The 6,000-nt window shown below is 46.1% G+C and overlaps 1 long non-coding RNA gene across 1 annotated transcript; it reads left to right on the plus strand.

Annotated features, from left to right (window-relative positions):
• The first annotated feature begins 3,803 nt into the window (after nt 1-3,803).
• On the plus strand, nt 3,804-4,702 carry LOC116356157 (uncharacterized). Its single transcript, XR_004204618.1, has 3 exons — nt 3,804-3,944; nt 4,033-4,088; nt 4,187-4,702. It is a non-coding gene; the product is annotated as an uncharacterized LOC116356157 (long non-coding RNA).
• The last annotated feature ends 1,298 nt before the right edge of the window (nt 4,703-6,000 follow it).

Below are 6,000 nucleotides of genomic sequence, written 5' to 3' on the forward strand. Positions count from 1 at the left end.
AGCTCACGTGCCCAAAAACTGACTGCTGGTACAGGATAACTCGCACGAAAACTTCCAAAAGATATATTCCAGGTCAAATAAACTGGTCAAACTAAGTAGAGAATCAATCTTCAGGATGTTATTATCATATATATCCAATAACGTTCCAACCGGATCATACGTTTTCAGCTGGAGCCAAATGGAACAGCGGTAGCACCCACAGAGAAATGCGCCACAGGAAAATGGCGTTCTGTCGGGACACTGACTATTTCCCCTCCCATTCAGTCACAGTTCACAGCAAATGCTCCATTCCACTTTCTACTGAATGAGGACATCTACTGGAAGGTGTAGGAAGTGCTACCAGATCGATATCTTGTTGGGAGAGGAGGGTGCGATGTCAAAGTTGCCCCACATTCAGAATTTCACTTCTTGCTTAGAAGATTGCCTTCCCTATGAGTTCTGTTATACTCCCATACATAATTCAAACAGTTTTAGAAACTTTAGAGTGTTTTCTATCCAATAGTAATAATAATATGCATATATTAGCAATCTAGGACAGAGTAGGATAAAGTTTACTATGGGCACGTAATTCATCCAAAGTGAAAATACTGCCCCCTATCCTCAACAAGTTTTAAGCATTTGAAAAACTACAACCTTTTCTACCCAGGTCTGACCACCACGGGACACTGGGTGTAAACGATATAGTGAAATGCTTCCTTGCAAGCTCTTTCCTCAACAGTACAGAATCAATATGAAAGAAACCGAGAGAAAGGACATAGAAAGAGGGGAGTGACTGCAAATCATAGCACAGTCCATGTGTATGTTCCCATGGTAGCAAGCATCTCCAATCCAAAATTAAATCTAGAATGGGCTTCCTATTTCGCAACAAAGCATCCCTCACTCATGCTGCCAAACACCCTCGTAAAACTGACTATCCGCCAATTGACTTTGACTTGAGGCCCCGACGCCTGAGCAGACGCCTGAGCAGAAGCCTATGGCCCCGGCGCCTCAGCAGAAGCGACAGGTCCCGGCGCCTCAGCAGAAGCGACAAGCCTTGAACAGATGGCCCGACCACTCAACTAGGGAGATCATAATTTGGTTTGGCCAACTCCTTAATCATCTATATTTCACTGGTAACCCCCAAAGCCAATTCCTCCTTTGGCCGTCTTTCATTCCAGTTCTCTGCTGCCAATGACTGGAACGAACTGCAAAAATCACTGAAGCTGGAGACTCTTTATCTCCCTCACTAACTTCAAGCACCAGCTGTCAGAGCAGCTCACAGATCATTGCACCTGTACATAGCCCATCTGTACATAACCCATCCATCTACCTCATCCCCATACTGTATTCATTTATTTATTTTGCTTCTTTGCACCCCAGTATCTCTACTTGCACATTCATCTTCTGCACATCTATCACTCCAGTGTTTAATTGCTATATCATAATTGCCTCGCCACCATGGCCTATTTTATTGCCTTTACCTCCCTTATCTTACCTCATTTGCACACACTGTATATATATATATATATATATTTATTTTTTTCTACTGTATTATTCTGTATGTTTGTTTATTCCATGTGAAACTCTGTTGTATGTGTCGAACTGCTTTGCTTTATCTTGGCCAGGTCGCAGTTGTAAATGAGAACTTGTTCTCAACTAGCCTATCTGGTTAAATAAAGGTTTAATTAAAAACAACAAACAAAAACTAGCCTACTGATCTGACTGCACTTGTTATGTTAACAATAACACTGAAAATATCAAAAAAGAAGGACCTAGAGTTTTCAACAGGGGGGGATCAAGCTGATTCTATACCATTTTACAGAGGCCAGTTCATGAAGGAAGGCTTGCTCATTAAAGTTTTTTAGCAAGCGTCTATGACAAATCAGGACAGGTCGTTTCACAGAGCAGCCATTACGAAAATGGTGATTACTAAGGTCATTACAGAAAACACCAGACTGATACCTATCAGGATTATTTGTGAGGGTGACATCGAGGAGAGTAGCCTTTTCTGGGTGTTTGGAGTCATACCTTGTGGTATTGCTGATAATCTGAGAAAGATGTAGGGAGTCCCATTGATTTAGGACTTGGTCAGGTGGTTTAAGCATGTCCCAGTTTAGGTCACCTAGCAGGACAAATTCAGACTTAGTGTAAGGGGCCATGAGAGAGCTTAGGGCAGGTAGATTACTGGCCCGTGTTGATGGAGGACGATAGCACCAAGCAACAGTCAACAAAGAGATATTTGAAAGTTTAATGCTTTAAACAAGCAAATCAAATTGTTTGTGGACAGATTTGGTGGAGACAAATGAGCACAGAAGGTGATCCTTGGAAAAGATGGCCACTCCCCCACCTTTAGATGATCTGTTTTCTGAGGGTTGGCAGTCAAGAGATTGACTGCCGACCCTAAGAGATTGACTGCAGACACTGTTCAGAAGGTGCTAAATACTAATTGGCAGGCAAACATTAGACAATCCTACCGGTGTGTCTGATCTATAATGGATATTACCATCTCTGTCCAAGTATCTGTACATAAAACTGCTCAAATGTGAGGTGCAGCAGAGGAGCTATAGGAGGATGGGCTTATTTTCATGGCCTTGAATGGAATTGATGGAACAGAGTTTCAAATATGTTTGATATGTTTGACTCCGTTCCATTGATGCCATTCCAGCCATTACAATCAGCCCGTCCTCCTATTGCTCCTCCCACCAGCCTGCTCTGGTGCGGTGTGCATTTTGGAACATTCTGAATAGGCTTACGAGATTTGGGCACAGATTTTGTGGAGACAACTGAGCACTGAAGGTGATCCTTGGAAAAGATGGCCACTCCCCCACGTTTAGATGATCTGTTTTCTGAGGGTTGGCAGTCAAGACATTGCATTTTGGAACATTCTGAATAGGCCTACCACCGTGTGCATATTCATGCACTTAAAATGTGAAGAAATAATAGTTTTTCAACATTTGGATCCTAACATTCTGATCTGTTCCATCAGCCTTATGAATTGATACAGCATATACCTCCACTATACTACTTTGATACACATCAGTGGGGGTTAAGAATTGAGTACACGAAATGTCCATTGAAAACAAAGTGGTACACCTGCGTATATCCTCCATTACACCACTAACTGTACGATTTGAGAAGAGCGCTTCTCCCTCACTGCTTTTGCCTTTTCACATCACCTTCCGTAGACCGGTGCACTGCGGTTCAGGTTAGTAGAACTCCCTCATAGGCTGCATTACCAAGGCATCCCAATTCTGATATTTTTTTTCCACTAATTAGTCTTTTGACTAAGATCTGATGTGAAAAGATCTGATGCGATTGCTCAAAACATTAATAATTGGAAAAATGATTAGAATTGGGCTCCCTGTGTAACCAGCAATAGGTCAGTTTCTACAGCTAAGGGTGAGGCAACGCAACAACCAATGGTTGCGTGCCACATCATCAACTGTGTCATCCTCTGACATATGATGTGGTTAGCTGATACTTAAAATACCTATCAAGGCGATGTAAGATCTGGCAGACTTCAGCAACGTCTAAGCTTTGGAAATTGGCTGAAGTCTGTTTGGCTGCAATCACAAACTACCTCATAGTCTGTTTGGTCCCAGCCACACAGGGAGCCCAATCCTGATCCTTTGCTGGCAAAACAGCTGATCTGATTGGTGAAAACTGAATTTGGTCTCTTTCTTTTGTCGTCCAATTCTCTCTCTGTTGTTCACCATATGTCAACGGATGACTGCACCTAATCGCATTTGGGAAATTGAACCAATGGAAATGAAGTTCATTGGCTGACAGCTGTACATAATTAGCCAGTTAGGTGAGAAGGGTCTGGGATTCCTTTATGAGGTGCAACCAAAACAGCTGTTTGACATTGCAACAGGGATATTATGGCAGGCTGTCGAGAATTAGTTCTTGAATACTGTTATGGTTTTGATCACTAAAATGGCTGTGACTTTTGGACTCTCTTTGAGGTTAGTTTTTCAATGCGTTCATCTGGTTTGTTTACCTTGTCTTAGTCTTCACTGGTTATTTATGTTTAACTGTCTGACTGTTTTGTAGTGTTTCTTGGATTTGTTGCCTGCTAATTGGAGGGATAACTTGTTTTACACTTAAAGGTGCGTTTTGGTTTACACTAATTCAGGTCAAATCACAGGTCTAGTTCCGATCCAAATGAAGGCTGGCATTTTACCACAATGTTCTCTTTGTTTCCTAGGTAATGCTCATGGGCATCCTGCCTACACTGGACCTGAACCGACTGGATCCTATGCCCAAGCAAGTGTGGTGTCTGGTCCAAATGTTAAAGCTACTGGCCACAATGCCACGTGAGCGGAAGCTACTGGCCACAATGCCACGTGAGCGGAAGCTACTGGCCACAATGCCACGTGAGCGGAAGCTACTGGCCACAATGCCACGTGAGCGGAAGCTACTGGCCACAATGCCACGTGAGCGGAAGCTACTGGCCACAATGCCACGTGAGCGGAAGCTACTGGCCACAATGCCACGTCAGCGGAAGCAACTGGCCACAAAGCCACGTCAGCGGAAGCTACTGGCCACAATGCCACGTCAAGTGTGAAGTCCGGCCCCTCAGCAGAAGCTTCAGGCCCCGGCGCCTCAGCAGAAGCTTCAGGCCCCGGCGCCTCAGCAGAAGCTTCAGGCCCCGGCGCCTCAGCAGAAGCTTCAGGCCCCGGCGCCTCAGCAGAAGCTTCAGGCCCCGGCGCCTCAGCAGAAGCTTCAGGCCCCGGCGCCTCAGCAGAAGCTTCAGGCCCCTCAGCAGAAGCTTCAGGCCCCTCAGCAGAAGCTTCAGGCCCCTCAGCAGAAGCTTCAGGCGCCTCAGCAGAAGCTTCAGGCGCCTCAGCTGAAGCTTCAGGCGCCTCAGCAGAAGCTTCAGGCGCCTCAGCAGAAGCTTCAGGCGCCTCAGCAGAAGCTTCAGGCGCCTCAGCAGAAGCTTCAGGCGCCTCAGCAGAAGCTTCAGGCGCCTCAGCAGAAGCTTCAGGCGCCTCAGCAGAAGCTTCAGGCGCCTCAGCAGAAGCTTCAGGCGCCTCAGCAGAAGCGTCCGGCGCCTCAGCAGAAGCGTCCGGCGCCTCAGCAGAAGCTTCAGGCGCCTCAGCAGAAGCGTCTGGCGCCTCAGCAGAAGCGTCCGGCGTCCGGCGCCTCAGCAGAAGCGTCCGGCGTCCGGCGCCTCAGCAGAAGCGTCCGGCCCCGGCGCCTCAGCAGAAGCGTCCGGCGCCTCAGCAGAAGCGTCCGGCGCCTCAGCAGAAGCGTCCGGCCCCGGCGCCTCAGCAGAAGCGTCCGGCCCCGGCCACTCAGCAGAAGCTTCAGGCCACTCAGCAGAAGCGTCCGGCCCCGGCGCCTCAGCAGAAGCGACAAGCCTTGAACAGACGGCCATACCACTCAACTAGGGAGATCATAATTTGGTTTGGCCAACTCCTTAATCGTCTTATCCCTGTTACCCTTTTCTGCTAGAGGCACAGTAAAGGTAACTGAGGTGGGGAAATGTGCGAACTAATGCGCTTGTTTGAAATGAGGATCTCCTTCACTTGTACATCGTCATGCAAATTGTATACAGAGGTGGATGATACAATGTTATGAATCGTTTTTATAAACATACGACTAAATTGACTTCTGATGTAGCGATATTGCAGACACACTTTTAGGTTCTACGGTTATGCTTTTGATTTAGCCTGGTGTTCCTGCTACTCTTGCATGATTTGCTCAATAAACCATTTGACTTTCAAAAAACCTTGTCCTTAAAATATAATCTCTTCTGCCTACCATGTGCTTGCTGTTTGGTAACAGACTGTGGGCCTGGAGTAAAAGGGAATTTGCGTTTTTGTTATACACTTGTCTAAACAGATTTGTTTCTGGTAGTTTGTTCTAAAGTTTTCTAACTTGTCAGAGCTCCCTCATATGTTCATACACTACCTGTCCCTTAGTGTAGGCTGTTTGCTTTACAGTAATCTGCCTTTTTCCACCAATGCCTAAAGAATGTGAATGCAGTGTAACTCATCGTCCCATTACCTGTCACTA

The sequence above is a fragment of the Oncorhynchus kisutch genome, linkage group LG21 (genome assembly GCF_002021735.2).
Source record: "Oncorhynchus kisutch isolate 150728-3 linkage group LG21, Okis_V2, whole genome shotgun sequence".
In the NCBI taxonomy this organism is placed as follows: domain Eukaryota; kingdom Metazoa; phylum Chordata; class Actinopteri; order Salmoniformes; family Salmonidae; genus Oncorhynchus; species Oncorhynchus kisutch.